Source organism: Notamacropus eugenii, chromosome 4 (assembly GCF_028372415.1).
Source record: "Notamacropus eugenii isolate mMacEug1 chromosome 4, mMacEug1.pri_v2, whole genome shotgun sequence".
Lineage (NCBI taxonomy): Eukaryota > Metazoa > Chordata > Mammalia > Diprotodontia > Macropodidae > Notamacropus > Notamacropus eugenii.
The window spans coordinates 77,503,918-77,523,362 of NC_092875.1; the positions used below are offsets into that span (position 1 = coordinate 77,503,918).

General features: G+C 38.8%; 1 protein-coding gene across 1 annotated transcript in view; it reads left to right on the top strand.

Annotated features, from left to right (window-relative positions):
- CACNA1A (calcium voltage-gated channel subunit alpha1 A) overlaps positions 1 to 19,445 on the top strand; it is a 251,895-nt gene that overhangs the window by 52,428 nt on the left and 180,022 nt on the right. The gene's annotated exons all lie outside the window — the stretch shown is intronic.

The window sequence follows — 19,445 nt, forward strand, 5'->3', positions numbered from 1 at the left end:
ATGTTCCCTGATTTTATTGGATGTGTCCTTTTCATTATTCCCACCGAACTGTTGTGGTTTGTGTAGGATATTGTAATGATAGAGACCTAGGGAGATATCACATTCATGCCCTTTAGGTTTTCTGTGTTCATTAAGGAGATATGAGTGAGGATTACTGGCAGGGCTTTGTTCTGACAGTGTAATATATAACACGCTTCTCCACAAACATCTCAACAAACATTTATTAAATGATTACTGTATACAGAACCATGTGCTTTAATGTAGAATTCTAAATTTTTTTGCTGTAGACAGTCCCTGGAGTTCCTCTAAACCCACGAGAATGGAAAGTAGGAGAAATAAATATGAATAATTGAAGAGCTACGTCTACCACTCTGCTTATAGTTCTCCTTTCTGCTATTAAGTTTTCTTATTTGTATGTTTGTTTTAAATAAAACATAAGGCATTGCACATCATACTTGGCAAACTGCCCAAAGGGTTGTTTTTGTTTCTTGGGAGGTTCTCATCTGACAAGATCCCTGCCCTCATGAAGCTTATTATTATGTCTAGTTGGAGATAGAATATATACAAAACAATACCTACTGAGTGAATGAAAAGACACCATTAAGAAGGTGAATTTGATTTGGGCTTTAAAGAATTGGTAGGAATACATTAGATAAAGGGAGGACAGTGCAGACAAGAGGGCATACCTCGATCAAAAGCATGAAAGGAGAACAGCACAGAGTACATTTAGAAGACAGAAAATATTCCAGTCTGGCTTTGACGTAGAGAATAGAGGGGAGCATGGCATGAGAGTGTAGTGGCTGTATTACGGAGGGTCTTGAATGTCAGGCAAAGGAGTCTGAACTTTACCTGATAAGCAATGAGGAACCACAAAAGATTTCTGAGCAGGAGTGATATGAAATTCTCATAAGGAAAATCAGTATGGCAGTGGTACAAGGCATAGGTTGAAGAGAGGGCAATAGTGAAGGGAGAGAGACCTCTTAGGAGGTGATAATAGTAAAACCTATGGTAACATAGGCCAGGACTAGGGAAATGATCACGGCAGTAGAGAAGGAGGACTGATATGAGGGATGTAAAGTAAAACTCAATGATGATGACAATTATAACAGCAGCTAGAATTTATATAGTGCTGTAAGGTTGCAAAATACTTTACAAATATTTTGTTTGATCCTCATAACAATCCTGGGAAGTAGGTGACATTTTTATCCTTATTTTACAGATGAGGAAACTGAGACAGATTTGAGATTATAGGGTCACACAGCAAGTAAATATCATGTGAATTTGAACTCAGGTTTTCTTGACTCCGGGTTCAGTGCTCTATTCACTATGTCACTTAAGAACCTATTGGTTTTAGACTGGTCATTGATTTGTCCTGGGAATAATTGACGTGACTTTGTTGAAGGTGCAGGGCCTTGAAAACCTCTGATTTTTTTTTATTTTAATTTTTTATTTTTAATGTTCTACAACCACTACCATGAAACTTAGATTTTCCCCCCTACCCACCCCCACCACCCCGCTCCCTCCCCAAGATGGCATACAATTCTATATAGGATATACACATACACTCCTATTGAATACATGTTCACTATAGTCATGTTGTATAGAAGAACTAAAATAAATGGGAGAAATCATATAACAAACCAAAACATAACACACACACACACGCACACACACACACACACACACACACACACACAAATGATGTGCTACATCCTGCGATTGAATTCCATATTTCTTTCTCTGAATGTGGAAGGCATTTTGCCTTAGAAGACCATTGAAACCTCTGATTTTTTTAAAAACATAGTTGACATAGCTAAAAGTGATCCTACAGCCTTTGCTGAGTATACAGTAGGTGTCAATAGATGCTTGTTGAATTAAATTTCAGCTGTTTGTGTTGATCCCCCTAATCAAGCTAATTTGTCATTTGCCCCGTTCACTTTGACCATGCCATATTTCTTTTGCTTCTTTTCCCCAGATTTCCTTCTAGACTCCAGTTTATAATCATCTGCTTCTCTCCCTCATAGTCTGAAGCCTTCCTTTGCTTCTTTTCTGCATTATCCCCAGTCAGCTATTCCTCACTGTCTGGCTACTGACTCCTTTGGGCCATTTATTTAGCTTAAAGCCTATTCCTAGCTGCTGTCCAAATTCTTTTGGCTGTGTCAGACTAGGGCTTAGATGGGGAACGTTCCACACCTTTGCTCCAGATTTCAGTCTTGGTTCAATTCCATTGCCCTGGAAAATACACGAGGGAAAAAAACCTTAACTGCCTAACATCAAGTCAGGTTTGCTTTGAAGCAGTGATGTTTTTGAATGGCTATATGATTTCTCAGAACTATCTCTATTCTTTTATATTTGTCTTGTATTTAATGTTTTATGTTTCCACAATTACATGTAAGAACCACGTTTACCTTTCATTTTTTAAGATTTTGTGTTCTAAGTTTTTTCCCTCCTTACCTCCTCTCCTCCTCCTTGAGAAGGTAAGCAATTTGATATAGGTTATCTGTAATAAAACAAAACATCTTTCCATATTAGTCATGCTGTGAAAGAAAATAGAGACAGAGACAAGGACAGAAAGAGAAGGAAGGAAGGAAGGAAGGAAGGAAGGAAGGAAGGAAGGAAGGAAGGGAAGAAAAGAAAGAAAGGAAAGAAAGAAAAAGAGAAAGAAGAAAAATTTTAACAGATTCCATCAGTTTTTTCTCTGGAGATGGACAGCATTTTTCATCTTAGATCCTTCTGAATTGTCTTGGATCTTTATATTGTTGAGGGTAGCTAAGTCATTCACAGTCAATTGTTGTACCATATTGCCATTGCTGTGTATAATGTACTTCTGGTTCTGCTCACTTTACCTTGTATCAGTTCATATATGTCTTTCCAGGTTTTTCTGAAAGCATTTTGCTCATCACTTCTTATAGCAAAATAGTATTCCATCATAGTCATATACTACAAGTTGTTCAGCCGTTCTCCAATTGATGGGCATCCTCTCAATTTCTAATTCTTTCCCACCACAAAAAAGCCTTTATATTTGTAATCACAAATGAATTTCAAAACCCTTATCATTTTTCACAGACTTCCTAAATTTTTTGTCTTTTACCTCTATAAAGTTTGGAGCAAACAACTACTTAAGTTGGTATTTTTAATGGTACTTCTTTCATTGTGGTTGATGGCCTGGCTCATTACTATGTCAAAAATGTACATGAGGGAAGCATCACAAATTTTGATTCTTTTACTTTTAATAGCATTTACCATGCTTCTAAAATACATGATAGGAATAAAACCAGAAAGTTGCATATAACTGAAAGATGTTGGTCCTTTCTGTAGTATGTGCCTCTGAAAGGATAGCCTTGTATGGGGAAAATTCCACAAAGAAATTAGCAAAGAAAGTACTGGAAAAATATTCTGACCCTGTATTCAGCAGACCTCAGGTTGGAGAACTAGCCTGGCCACTTTCTTGTTGTGGAACCTCTGGTGAATTACTTTCCCTGTATCCCCCTCAGCTTTCTCTTTTGTAATATAAGGGGCACTTTGACTAGTGACCTTTAAGGTCACTTCCAGTTCTGTTGGTTGATGAAAATATTGGTATCTCAGGATTGAAGCCAATGGGTAGCAACAGAATTAGGGAACAGGCCCCTTGGCTGGATCAGGGACAAGGAAATTGTAATTCTGCCTTTTCCTTTTTTTGCAGTCAGCTGTAAACCCAGAGTTCAGGACTAGAGGCAGAGAGGGTTTGTCCAACTTGGCATCTCCAAGGCAGAGCTCTTGTTAATGAAGTGTTAGTTATTAATTGGAGGTGCCATTACACTTTTTGCTTCTACTTCTCTTTCCTCGGAGTTGCTCTTCAGATGTGAAATATGGAGGATGGAAGACCACCCAGATGAGCAATAGGGAAGGATTCTAAGTCTTCTTCCTAATTCCTGTCCTTGGGTAATTTTAATCCAACAGGTTTGTTAAACACCTCCTATGTGCAAGGTACTATACTAGGCCTGAGGATACAAATATGAAAATCAGCACACTCCTGTCCACAAGAAAATGGAAATTACTGGAAGTGGGGGATGAAGGAGGAAGAAGTCAGACATATGTACAAATAAGTATATTGTAAGGAAGATTGTGAGAAAGACCAAGGAGAGAGAACCCTAGGATACTCAGGAGGGAAAGGTCACTTTCAACTGAGTGAGAGACAGGGGGAGATATCTCAGAAGGCTTCAAGGAGGAAACCTTTACAGAAGAGGCTTTCAGTAGATGATGGGAAAGAATGTTCCATGATGACAGTTAGCCATAAGAGCCAGAACTGAGAGGGAGGAGGAATGAATGTTTTGGGGAGTGATGATTCCTGAGTTTCATTGAACAATCTCCTTCCTGTTACTCCTGAGATTTAAGCAGTATTGAGTGACCCATAGAGGGCTTGTATTGTTTCTGTCTGCCTTTCCACATCCCTCCTGATGCTATGGGGATAGGGAAGGTCAGGCCATCCCTCTATTCTATTTGTGAGGAATCTGTTTGTGTGGACAGGACCCAACTCTCAGCTGTGACTCCAAGTAGCTGTAGCATGCACAATGACCACACCATTTCAGCAGGCAGGGTAAATCAGGTCGGGAGTAACTGACAGTTACCCTCAGTGAGTTGGGGATGTGTACCCCAAGCATATGAAGACTTCCCCTGGTGGAACGGACAGAAGGGGGCTCCTTGTTCCAGTGGCCTTGAAGGTGGCTGGAGCAGGTGCAGTGAAGTGCTTGGAACATGGTCAGACACCAGCAATGCCAGGGTCATCCACTGCATCCTGGGCCACTGCCAGTCATGTGACTTTTGTCTTGCCACTGGACTTTGATGACTCTAAAAGAGTAGCATGATAACTTTGTGCAAGTCTGTCTCACTTACATCTAATTCACCCATTTCTAATTTACCCTGTGATGTCACTGGACCTCTTCGAAAACAAAGGATGAATAACCCCACCAGAATTTTTATACTGTAGTCACAAATGCAGGCTTACCTCTGATGAGCACAAAGCTAATGGTTCCTGTCTCCTTTGCCAGAGATGGAGATGAGGAGGGAGAAGGGAGCCAGCTTCAGGGACGAGGTGAGGTGCTGAGGATGTGACATGTGGGCAAGCTTGAACCTCTTAGCTGAAAGGGAAGCCAATAACCGCCTAAGACTGAGGCAGTAGAAGGTCTGACAGATAGATGAAATTTTACTCCAGAATTAGAGAGATGATAAAGGAGTTTACCAATCATCCTCTCCCTCTCTGCTGTAAAGGGTACAAGAAAGGGGGGGCTCCCAGATCAAGGATCTGTGAGAGCTGGGCAGGGGAGGCCTTAGGCCTCACCCAGGAACAGGCTAGCCTTTAGATCTTAACCAGGACTTCTTGGGAAATAATTTTAGGATTCTTTTAATCCTGTCATATTTGGATCTGGATTTTTTCCAACTCATTTGTCAATCTGCAGGAATTGTGCTTGCCAGAAAAGAAGCGAGTGAGGCCAGGGTTTGAGGAAGACTCAGGAACTGAATCCTAGAGCCTGAGGTGCTGGGAGCGTATCCCTACCATCATTGTTAATTATGATGAATGTATTTTAGGGGCAGGGAACAAAAAGGCAAAGGACAGACTCACCTGGAAAGAATAAATAATTGTTATATTTATACACTGGATCAGTGTTATAGGACAGGAGGAAGTTGAGATGTACCTGTGTATAAAAAATAATAATTCCCATGTGCATAGCAAAGTATTTTTCTTACAACAAATAACCCTATGAAGTAGGTGGTAACAGGTTTGTCTTACCATTTTATAGATAAGAAACTGAGCTTCAGAGAGATAAAGTTACTTGTCTATGGCCAAATATCAAGTCAGAGTATAGCCAGGATTCAAACTTTGATCTCTGACCTGAGTCAGGTGCTCTCTCTCCAAGATTCTGCCTAGAAGTAAACTACTGTGCCTCTAGCACATGAATCAATCAATCAATCAACGTTTATTAATCATCTGCTATGTGCCAGGCACTGTGCTAAGTGCAGGGGATACAAAAAAGAGGCAAAAAACAGTCCCTGTCCTCAAGGAGCTTACAGTGTTAAGGAGGATACAGTGTGCAAACAAATATGTACAAAGCAAGCTATACGCAGGATAAATGGGAAATAACGAACAGAAGGAAGGCATTGGAATTAATGGTTGGGGAAGGGTTCTACTCAAAGATGGGGTTGTAGTTGGGACTTAAAGGAAGCCAGGGAAGGCAATAGGCAGAGCAGATAAGGAAGAGTGGTCCAGGCATGAGGCAAGCCAGAGAAAATGTCCAGAGGCAGGAAATGGGGTATCTCGTTCATGGAACAGCCAGGAAGCTGGAGTCACTCAATGGAAAAGTACATGTGGGTGGGGGTTAGGTGTAAGAAACCTGGAAAGGTGGGGAGAGGTCTAGGTTCTGAAGGGCTCTGAATGCCAAACAGCCCGTTGTGCATTTGTACATCATGGTTCTGTATGAAATAGGAACATTTTAGAAACAGTTTTACTGCCTACCTCTGTACTCATGAACTTGTGTGCGTGTTGTTTGATTGATTGTAAGCATGTATGGGTGCATGTATGAAGGAATTTGTACTGTGGAGGGGACCTGAGTGCAGATATATCTTTTTCCTATGTGTGTATAACACAGCTATCTCTATGCATAAAATTCTATTTACTGAGTATCCTGTGATAAAGACTGCCAAATGTTTTACACCTCCTGGTCCATTTCAGCTCCACAATGCTAGATATATTTTTATGATTCCCTGATTTTTTGAAGGTCAGAAAGGGCCAGAGACTGCTATCTTCATTATACGAAAGCAGCCAACTATGTTCACAAAGCCAGTCACAGAGCAGGTAAGTGATGGAGCCAGGGAAAGGACTTTCACAGCTTAGTTATACTAGTTAGTTCATGTTAGCCTTCTTAGCAAAAGCCTGTGCTCACTTAGGTATCTGCATGAAAGGAGAAATTCCTCCTTACTGTAAGTTCATCATTTAATGAATATCCATTGATCCTCTATTTGAATACTTTGCTAGACTTGTAGGAGAGATAAAACAAGTTTTAAAATGGGTACTCATCATCAACAAAGTTCAGTTGGGTCAAGGCATGATAAAGCAAGAATTGATAGTATGTCATAAGTTCTAGGTTTTATGGTCAACAACAAATACTAGAATACCTCAGTGAAGACAAGGGCTAAAGAATCAGGTAAGGCTTCATGAAAGAGGTAGACTTGAATTAAGTAAAATTTGAATAAGCAAAAAACCAAATATAAATAAAGGTATGAAGATTGAAAATGTAAGTCACATGGCCACGGGACAATGAGGAAACCATTGTACCTAGATCAGTTGGGAAACAATGAGGAACAAGGTTAAATAGAGTGGGATTGGGTTATTAACAGCCTTAAACACCAAGCAGTGGGTTTTGGCCAATGAACTTCTTTTGAGTAAGGGGACAATATAATTAAAATGGTTTTTAAGGAAGATTAACTTCATCCTCCAAAAAAAGTCCTTCTCTAATGCCTCCTTGTGGTATAGAGGTGTTCCTGGGTTCTTAAAGGATATGCCATGTTTAATCATGCTGAAAAAACTTTGGTATACTATGACTTCTGTCCAAGGACCCTTTAGATAAGGTCAAAAAGCCTCAGCAGCAGCATGATGCTCTAGATGATGAACCCATTAGCCATGTTATCCATGAAACAAATAAAAAAAATGTGTGGTCTCTAGCTCTCCTGAAGTTCCCTTCCACTTCTGCAGGTATGGGGGCAATAGGTGCTAAGTACTGAATTTTAAATAGACTTTAAGTAGTAACTCAACTATGGATACCATAAAGGAATTAATCAGGTGCATCCCTGATTAATCTGATAATTTCTACCAATCAGCTTGACGAGGTAATTGGGCAGGAGCTTTGTTCAGAGACATCCATGAGGCACCATTCCGTGGAGGTAGGTATGTACACTGACTTAGAGGACATTCCAAAGACTGAGACTTTGGGCACCCAGAGAGACAACACTTAGAGGAAATGCCCTACTCTATGATCTCTAAAACTGAGTTCTAAATTTCTCTCTATTTCTATCTGCTCTCCTCTCACCTCTCTCTCATCTCTTGTCTCTCCTCTTTTCCTCTCTGTTTCTGTCTCTCTGTCTCTGTCTCTCTCCCACTGTTTTTCTGTCACCAGAACATGGCAGGGTAGACCTGTATTTGGGGAGTAGAGTAGGGAGAAGGAGCTTGGGCTCATGTACAGTTTCCATCCCCTCAGGAGCAGTTAGTTGACAGTGACTTGAGGCAGAAGTATACATGTCTTTACATGCAGCCTAAGAGGAGAGATCTTGAGAGCAGACTTTCTTAGCTTAACAGATGGTAACAGCTGGGATACTGAATCCTGCAGAAGTACATGTCAGAGATAGATGTGCCTGTTCAGCCTAAGAAGGTAGTTTATGGATAATATTCATGAACCCCAAACTTTTGCATGGCAGAGTGGGGATTGTGAATTCCCTGAATAGCGTAGTCCCAGAATATGGCCTTTTAGCCAGAAAAGGGAGATTTCCTAGGCAGTTCTATTTGGATAATCCCAAAATTTAGCGTTCAGGGATTAGATCGTCTAAAAAAGAGAAGGGAATATCCTGATGTGTCATGCTTCTTGGAGAAAAAAAGAAGACTGCATAGTTTCTGCGCAGTGTCCTACTTGAAGAACAAGGCCAGTGAGTTACTCAGACAGTACAGATCCAATGGAAAAGGAATTGCAGGTTCATCCCCTCCCCTAAAACGTATTTACCTTCCAAGAAGTAAGCTAGGAAGCATTGGAAAGGGTAAGTGACAAATAACATTACAAAAATAAAATTGTATTTTAACAGACAGGAAATGGTTGGTGACGGGTGTGGGAGTCATTTCTAAATCAGGTGTCTGTTTACAGACAAATCATTGATTTGTTAGAGCAAAGATAAAAATTAACACCAAATTAGAAGAATGAAAATGATAATGTGCAATGAAAACAGCTCCAATATGATCTATTTAAACAAGCTGTTGATGCCAAAAAAAACATGAGAAACGGATTTCAGAACAGACAGATACACACAATTACCATTTTCTATAGAAGTTTCACCAATGCAGAATAATCACTACAGTAAGGAGGCCAAAGCAGTCTACAAACAAGCTTCTCAGACAGTATTCTTGCTTGATCTCTTTGCTGGAAAGATAAGTCACCTAAGGGCAACAATACTCAGCATAGAAACTCATTTGCAAAATCTTACAGAGGAGGATAGTGGAAGATTATGAGCAGGACCATCTCCTAAACCACAGAGTTGTAGAAAGAAAAGCCAATTTGCAGAAAGCTTAGTAGGAGATCTCTTTAAGCCAGGTCATCTCAAGAACCCTTTAAGATGAAACCAGAAGGCCTAACAAGAAAAGTAAAAAAAAATCTGTAAACATTTCTATAACAAGTCATTTTATCAATAATAGTAAAACCACTACATTTAGACTCTAACCAAAAATGACTAAAGAAAATAAGGATGGAAAAAATGGCAGACCAGACCACGTATACACAGTAAAGATCTTTATAGGAGGTGACTCAATTTTGAGGGCCTTAAGGGATTGATTTTTAAGATATATGAAAGAGGAGAAAAAACCCCCAAAATAATTGGGAAAAATCACAGATGTTATTATTGCTGAAAAAATAAGTTAGTTGAAAGGACATCAATATCTCCCAAACCATATGCCTACTTTCTCATCTCTACAAAATATGAAAATAACCTACATGCATAATTCAGGGCATTCTTCCTTAAAATATGAGAAAGGAACAGACTTGCAAACATTGTTACCACAGACCTCGTCATTATAGTTATACAATTGACAGAAAGGTGTAGATAGTTAAAATCTCACTGCTTATTTTGTATTGATCATGTTGTATTGATAATAAAAAGCATTTAATTTGCAGGGCAGAATGTCACATTAAAGTCTTATCTCCAATAAGATGATTCCCATGAATATGTTCAAATCATACAAGATTCCTTGAAAGAAGCAAAAACAGAGATAACTTTGTTCCAGGTTACACAAGCAGTAAGCCCCAAGGCTGGGATTTGAATCCAGATCCTCTGACTTCAGTTAGTGCTCTTGCCATTGTATCACACTGCCTCTTAATGGAACAAAGTTATCTCTGTTTTTGCTTCTTTCAAGGAATCTTGTAGGATTTATTTTTTCAACATTCACTTCCATAAGATTTTGAGTTTCTAATTTTCTCCCCCTTCCTCTCCTTTCCCCACCTCCACGGTTTTCTAATCTGTACAACAAAGAGACCAGACTAGATAGCATCTGAGGCCCCTTTCAGCTCTAGACCTATGATCCTTTGCTTTTATGATACCAGTATTATCAGTCATTAAAAAGGGAAATATGTGTTGGCCACCATAATGGAGGATGTCCTGTATAGAATCCAAATGCAAGAAGGATTGCTGTAAACCCTCTTGCTCATAGATGACAAACTTCTCCTCACCCCCATTAAGTTGTAAAGACTCTTAAATGAGATCTGTAAAAATCCAAAAGACTTTTTAGCCCAACAATCCAAGCTGAAAAAAAAACAAAGACAAGTAGATGAATAATGGCTATTGTTGAGATCTTGATATGCATTTGGATGAATAGCCCATTGAGCTGATATATAAATATACAGATATGTCTATATAGATATATGCACATCTATGTTGATATTATATCAATATCTATATGGCTACATAGAGATGAGATAGAGAAAAAAATGAAATGGGTCCCAAACTGAGTAGGAGGAAGAGGATTGGTTAGATTAGGATTGAATAGGAGGAATAAAATAGGCAGGTAGGTGGAATAGTTGATAAAGCATGGTGGGTCTGGAGTCAGGAAAACCTGAGTTCAAATCTAGCCTCGGACACTTCCTAACTGTAGGACCCTAGGCAAACCACTTAGCCTCTGTTTGCCTTAGTTTCTTCATCTGTAAAATGAAAATAATAATAGCAATCATCATCATCATAGTAATATTTTCCAGGGTTGCTATGAACATCAAATGAGGTAATACCTCCAAAGCACTTAGCACGGTGCCTGACATATCCAGGTGGTGGTGATGATGGTGGTGATTTTACTAGAAATTCCTCTGGGCTTTCAATCACTCTAAGCTTCTCTCTGACACAAAAATTTAAAGACCATTTAAAAACCACCATTCTTCTTTTGGTGATTCTGTCCATATAGCATCTTGAAATACCACAATCTGAAGTATCAAAATTCTGGGTCACCCAAACGGTCCACAACATTATACCAATAGTGAAATGCACATAAGATGTCATCAAAGGAAGTGCAAGAATCATGTTAATAGGAACAAGAATGAGAAATAACTGGAGTTTACTTCATTGTAATGTTAAGAGATCTAGGGGAAAATCCCTAGAATGGTAGACAGCTCTCCTCCCCATCCCCCACCTCCTGTAGAATATTTCATGAAAATTATGGATATGAGATTTGCAGGTTAAGGAGGGTAAATATAAGACCTACTGTGTGCCAACACTGTGTTAAGCACTCTATACACATTATCTCATTTGATCATCACAACAGAGGGTGTTATTTTAATCCCCATTTTACAGTTGAGGAAACAGCAATCAAGTGACATGGCTTGTCATCTGTACTCCTACATGAAATACCCACATTGATGAGATCGCAGATTCATTGAATGGCTGAGGTATAAGCTATATCCTGACTATTTGAAGGATAGATTCCTGCACAAGTTATGTCATTCATCCACTGTATTTTTTCCTATCCAAAAGGCAGTGATTATGTATTATGGGACCACAGAATCTGAGAGTTAGGAAGGACCCCATACTTTATCTGGTCCAACTTGAACCTAAAATATGAATTTCCTCGGGACCCATCCCTGGACAGCACCCATCATTAGGAAGTTTTTATTTGTTTGTTTGTTTTCTGCATTTGTTTATAATGAAATGAAATCTGTATCTCTGCAACTTCCACTCTTGTTCCTAGTCTAGTCCTCTAGTACCAAGCAAAATAAATTGATCCCCTTTCCCACATGGTGATCCTTCAGACAGCTGAAGACAGCAATTCTATTTTTCCTCAGTATTCTCTTCTCCAGGTTAAATATCCCAAGTTCCTTCAGCCACTCTTTGCATTGGTTGGGTTCAAGTTTCCTCCCCTATTCTGATTTCCCTACACTACTTTGTCATAGTACTTCCTAAAATGTAGCATCCAGAGGGAAGCTAGATAGTGTAGTGGATAGAGCACCAGTGCTGGAGTCAGAAGATCTGACTTTAAATCTGGACTCAGGCACTTCCTGGTGGAGTGACCTTGGGCAAGTCCCTTAACCTCTGTTTGCCTCATCTGTAAAATGGGGATGATCATAATAGCACTCCACTTCAAATCTCAAAGGGCTGTTGTGAAGATCAAATGAGATATTTATAAAGTGCTCAGAGGCACAATGCCTGGTGCACAGTAGGTGCTACATAAATGCTATCTATTATTATTTGTCTAATCTGATGACTGTTACCTACTTCTCGTAAGTCATAGAGGGACAGATGATACTACCAGAAAAAAACCTGAAAAATGTTGCTGGGGGGTTATGAAGTCATATGTATTCATGATGTCAGAGAACACAAGGAAAGCCCCAAGCTTAAGCCATGGACCCCTTGTGGTGAATTTAATGAAGACTCTGGAAAAGAGCCTTACAAGTGTGGTCAGGCATGAAATGAATTATGATTTTCATCTTTGGAAGTAATGATTATGTCAGTGAGATCATATATCCATGAGAATGTTGGAATATAAAGTCCTTTGAAAGAAACTGAATGACTTTGAGGTGTAAGTCATATTTTCATCATGGCTGTCAATACCAGGAGAGAATAAGGGGTTTTAAAAGAGAAAAACAAATTTGGGAAATAAGTATTTGGTCAAGAAGATGCTGTTCAAATAATGGAATTTGAATTTTTAGACTGTGGTAAACTATATGATATATGAATGATAGACCAGGAATGGAGGGCATCTAGTGGTGGCTAATAAAAATATAATTGTCTGGAGACTTGCAAATCTGATCAAGAGAGCTTAAAATTGAAAGGGAAGAAGGGAAAGAAAACTTCCCAAATTCAAATGGCAAGCTATTTTCCATAGATAAATATTAGATATGCTAAGAGACAAGAAAAGTAATATCAGTGGACAAGACTGGTCATTCAAAAGAGATAATATCAAAGATCATTAATATCCATGTCCATTCAAAAATTGTTGTTCATCTTTCGTTTTGGAAGAGAACTAGTGATATCATAGAGTGATGTTTTGACTTGCTTGTGAATGGGATTTAAGTGAGGCAGAGCTGTACAAAGTCATCAGCCATTCTCACTCTTCTAGAGTCATTGAAGTCCACTGACAAAGCAAAAGTCAAGATGACTCTTGATAACCCACTTGGCATCTCTGATTTCTGACAAAGCTCTAAGCATTCCACACCTTCATGGCTGTTACAATAAATTGTTCCCATCCACCCATTCTTATATGCTTTGGGTAGAAAATATATCACATGGGAAATAACCAAAACAAAACAGAAATATTAATCCAAGGTTATAAATACTATTTTTAATATCTCTAAGATTTTGTGTAATTTTGTGACTAATGACTGAAATGAAAATTTCAACCTTATTTAAAAGGAATATCTTTGATAAAATGGGTGTTGGAGCCTCACCACATACCAAAAAGTTATTCTTGAAAGGAAATACACCAACTGGAGGAGGAAAAACGTAGTGTAAAATGTTTTGGTGAGGATAAATGGAAAGTTTAAAAAGATATTGCAGGAAAAGTTTGCTATAGATCCCTCAGTCAATAGAAAGAAACAGAATGATGACTAGAAATGGATGATAACATCAGAAAATCAGTCACAAATCTAGCACAGACAATGAAATGGAGATTGAAGGTAGGATTTCAACTATCCAGGAAGTTGTTATAGTTTTCTTTCTGTTAAAATTAGTCAATAAACATTTATTAAACTTCTACTATGGTTCCAGGTAGTATGCTAAGCAAGAAGGGTTTTTTGTTTTTTTTTTTTTGAAAAAAGGCAAAAGACAAAGCCCTTACTGTCAAGGAACTCACAGTCTGATGGGGGAGTCAAAATGCAAATAACTATGCATGCAAGCTATATACAAGATAAATTGGAAATAATCAGCAAAGAGAAGATACTAGGTGTAAGGGGGATTGGGAAAGACATACTGTCAAAGGTGGAATTTTAGCTTAGAGTTGAAGGGGTCCATGATGTAGAGATAAAGAGTGAGGGAATTCTAGGCATTAGGAACACACAATGAAAATACCTAGAATCAGGAGATGGAGAGTCCCGGGGAAGGAGCAGCAAGTAGAATGAACAGAAAGATTGGTTGCTGAAGTAAAAGTGATGAGAGCCTTGGGAGGAAGTGATCAGGCCACCGTAGAGTTGGTGAGAGATAAGAAAGAGGAAACTGGGAATCATTTGATATGCATTTCTGATTTTGAGGAGAATGGATTCCAGAGATCAGAGCTCTAACATTTTTCAGGGGTTTTAACCTAAGAGGAATGGAATCCTCTCAAAAACAAAACTCCAACAAATATTTATTAAATGCCAAATGTGTGCGAGCTGCTGTGATAGAAAGACAAAATAAAAGTGAGCACAAGCACAAATGATTCTGATGAGTAAAAAAAGAGGGGAGTTAACTAGAGTGTATAATGGGTATGCAAAAAGAACTCATTGTCCTTCTTAATTTTTAAAAGATTTATATGTAGAGGGAAAGGACAGATAACTATCATCCTGTAAAAATTATTTGGGATTGTCAATGAGCCAAATGCTCTCATGTTGGTGATGAACTCTAGGAATGACAAGAAGGACTTTTAGGGTGCTATGTTGGATCCAACATAGGAATCACATTGATATAAATCAAAATTAGGAGTCTGAAGGTAACTTAGAAATCATTTATTCCAATCTCTTCATTTATTGGATGAGTAACCCCCAAATGGTTAAGTGACTTGATAAAAAGTCATATAAATAGTAAATAGCAGAGCCAAGATTCTCACCCAGTTTCTTCCTAGTTTCTAATTTAGCGTTCTTTTCAGTGTACCATTCTGCCTCCAAATCTGCGGTGCATTAAAATATTGCCATCTCCATGATGGAACTACTCTCCTGCATGGTTCTATGGGATGAGCACAATAGAAGTAGAGAAGGCTTTACTATTTAACTCTATTTTGTTTTTTTCTCTACCAAGGACAATTATCTTTGGAATGAGGATAGAACAAAAAATGATAACAGAGAATTTAAACCTAGGGAGAATGATCTACTAAGAAAATACTGAGATTTTTTTCTGAGTTCAGGCCACCAAGTCTGAAGCAGATTGACTTCCAGGTACTGCAAGAACTAGAAGGTGATCCTCTATTGTTAAAGGCAATGTGGCACAATAGAAAGAATGCTAGATGGAGTCAATAGAGATCTGGTTGATCCAACCTCTGACATTTATTTGTAGCAACATGGGTAAATTGCTCTTTCTGAACCTGTTTCCTCATCAGTCAAATAGGGATGATCATACCCTCAGTGTTTTTTGAGTATCAAATGAGATAATATGTTTAAAAGAGCTATTTGGGTATCATTATTATCAATCATTATTGCTGAGCTACTGTGGATTGGCAGTGAAAAATTGTGGTTAAGAGAAGTGCCACACTGTTGAAGAAAGCAAATGTATCAATTTTCAAAAACAAAAAAAGCAAGTGTGGATTCTTCCAACCTTAAATTAACTTTAAAAAAATTAACTTAAAGTAGTTAATTTTGTTGCTGGAGAAGTTCTAGAAATATCATTAAAGGAATGGTTTATAAAGTCTAGAAAGGAGAGGCAAATTATAACTGAGTCAGCATGAACAGGGCTCATTTCCGTTGCTGACAGGGTTACTAAACTAGATTGGGGAAATAGAGCAGATATAACATACATGGAAGCATTTGTCAAAGTCCCTTATAATTTCCTTTTGTTGAATTGGAAAAATAGGGGAATTGTGGGTTGGAAGACAATGGAGTTAGGAACCCAAGTTGAATAATTAATAGATTCATATCAACATTCAGGGAACTCTGGTGGCATGTCTCAGGTTATTAGCCCTGTTTGATTTAACATTTGATTTTATTTTGTGAGGCAGTTGGGGTTAAGTGACTTGCCCAGGGTCACACTGAGACCATATTTGAACTCAGATCTTCCTGACTCTAGGACTGGTGTTCCGTCCACTGCACCACCTAGCTTTGATTTAACATATTAAACTATTACTTAGTTTAAAAGATTTTTTTTTATAGCTCACAGCATGCTTATCAAATTTTTGGATGACTCAGAGGTAGTAGGAATAGATCTGATCCCCAGAAGATCATTGAATCACAGACTCGGAACTGGGTAAAATGTTAGAGGTCATCTAGTCTATTCACCTCATTTTTTATTTCAACAATTGGGGAGAACTGTGGGGAAAATCTGATAAAAATGAAATTTAATTGGGGTTGTTGCCAAGTTCTGTTTGAAATATCTATTTCACAAATACTGGGTAGGAAGGCATGGCTAGTCAAAGTTCATGTGAAAAAAATTGAGACTGTAAACTGAACATGAGTCAGCAAGGTTTTAGAGCAGCCAAAAAAAATCCAATGTGATCATAGCTTTAATTATAATCTAATTAATAGAAGTGTAGCAGGAGCACAAATCTTCTTCCCCCATAGGACAGGAGCACACCAGGGAGCAAGTGGATTTGTCATCCCCACCCCCTTTTAGGGAGCTCTTTCTCAGAGTAAACCCGTGGAATTTGAAATACCCAACCCAGCTACCCAAGAGAAAGACAGAGGATGGAAAGATAGGGAATATAGAAGTGCCCCACTAAAACCTAGGACTCGGTGGGGCATCAGTTAATCTCTCAGAGTCTGTTTCATCCTTTATAAAATGGGGATAATGATAGCACCCATCTTACACTGCCATTGTAAAGCTCAAATGAGATAATGTATATAAAATGCGTTATGAACTTTAAAATACTATGTCAGCTATGAAGATTGATGATGATGGGGATGATGATGATACAATAAATTCGAGGCTGCTGGGGGAAAAGATTCTCCATGAGCCAACTAGGAGTGAAAAATAAAAACTAGTTTAAGAAGTCACAGAACCATTTTTCAGGGCTGAAAGAGATCTCAGCATCTTATCTAATTCAATTCATCTCTGAAAAAACATTCCCCCTGTAGCATCAGATGGCTTTAGTTTTAAGACTTCCAAGAAGCAGGACCTCCATTGCTTCCTGAAATAGCATATTTCACTTTGGGATAACTCTAATTACTAAGAATTTTTTCCATGTATCAAACCTAAATTTGACTCTTTGCAACTTCTGCCCAGTGCTCCTAGTCTTCGCTCTGAATGTCTGATCTTTTTCCACATAATGATCATTATAATAAATAGCTAGCATTTATATAACACTTTAAGATTTTCAAAGAACTTTAAGTGATCTCATTTTGAACCTCACAATAACCATATGAGGTAAGTGTTGTTATTACCCCTATTTTACAGATAAGGAAACTGAGGTTGAGAGAGGTTGGCTTCTCTGGCACCACACAGCCAATGAGGCAAGATTTGAACTCTGGTCTTTCTGATTCAAAGTCCAGCCTCCTATCCATCCTGCCACATAGCTGACTCTGTGAGAAGCCTTTCAAGTATTGAAGACAATTATCATGTCTTCTCTTAAGTCTTTTCTTCAAGCAGTCCTCCTAAGCCAGGGACTTAAAGCCCCTTGGCCCCGAACTTAGTAATTTTTAACCGATAAACCTCAAGAGATAATAGAAACTTTATTTATAATCTATTGACTAAACTACAAAAGGTACACCTCTGGTCTCCTATCCCTTCAGTGCTGGAAAGGAGGAAAAACAGCTCCAACCACTAATTGGTGAAAGCGCTGAAGCCGCAATTTTGAGAGAACACGAAAACTATACCAGTTGTGTGTGGTATGGGAGTGGGGAAATGGGTAAAGATTTCTGTACAATTCCCAGCCTTTCTTATTAGTTCTCATTTCTTTCCTGGAAAGTCCAAGAAGGAAGTATTCTCACAACCACCTGAAACCACCTTTTCGTATGAGGACGTAGCTACGGGACCCAGATGTACAAGAGAGAATATCAAAAGAATAGATTCACTATTTTGGGCAAAACCGGACTCTCCAGAGTGATCTCTTCAAGTGTGTCAATTACTATAGGTCAGGTCCCCTGTAGAAGACAACAAGTGCCATCTGCTGGAGAGTGGCAGAACTACAGAAGCCCCCCAAATGATCTGAGGTGGAGTTATAATGAACTGTATCCATGGGAGCTTAGCTATTGAAGGTGGAGTCATGGGAGAGAGTGAGTCAGGCTTATAAGAGATGACTATCACCTGCTAGAAGCTAAGGGAAGGTCCAGGAGGCAGACTGTGGACGGTAATGGGGAAGAACAAAGCCTAGCTTCTCTTCTTGTTAGAGCCTTATCCAGAGCACTACCGTGAATCATAGACACTGTGCAAGTTTCTGTCGTGAAGGTTTCCTGCAGGAGGGGAAGGACTCAGCTTAGATACAAGTTTTTCCTATTTCAATTAATTTAAAAATAAAACTTTTATTTTTGAACCTTGTAGGCCCGAATTCTTATAAGAGAAACTAATGGTTACCTTTGGAGACATATCAGAAGCTGATATTCCTGGGTTTCATGTGAGATGGGAAATGAACCAGAGAACTAAAGATCCCTAAAGTATAGCTGGGGCCTGTGTGACATAAAAGTGTCACATATAACCCGTGGAGATGATATCCCTACTGTATTCTGCTCTGGTAATGCCATATCTGGATTGTAGTGTTTAGTTCTGAGCACCGCAGATTCACAGCATCCAGAAATTCAGAGGCATTACCATCTGGGCATTCATTCAAATCACTGATTAAAATTCTTGAGAAAAATAGGAAAAAAAGGACAGGGTCTGTTAGAGTCCTCCCTGCAGTTTGACTTTTGATCCATCAAATATCCAGTCTTGTCAGGGTTCTGAATTCCCTTAACACAGTCAATGACTAGTTTACATCTTGTCCCCAGAGATATTATTAGAGACTTTGTCAGATGCCTTGCTGAAATCCAAATGTACTGTGTCTGTAGCATTTCTCTGATGTACAAGAGGAAATGAGGTTAGTCTGATAGGGTGATATTGAGAAATCCTTGAAGACTTATAGTGATTGCTGCTTTTCTTAGAGTCCATAAGTCCTCTTTTTGTCCTTTGTCCAATATTTGTTGAGCATCTACTTCTTGCAAAATTCTATGCTAGGAGTTGGGCAAAAGAGAAAAACACAGTTTATGATCTAACCAAGATAATAGGTAATATGAATGTGTATTCGTCCTTCGTGGCCAAAGAAGACCATGCCATCAGAGAAATGATGACATGACTTGCACTTGACTTTGTGTTGAATGAGGAGGGCTGTGCAGGTCACCAGTCTCACTTCTCCTCCAGAGCCATCTGAATCC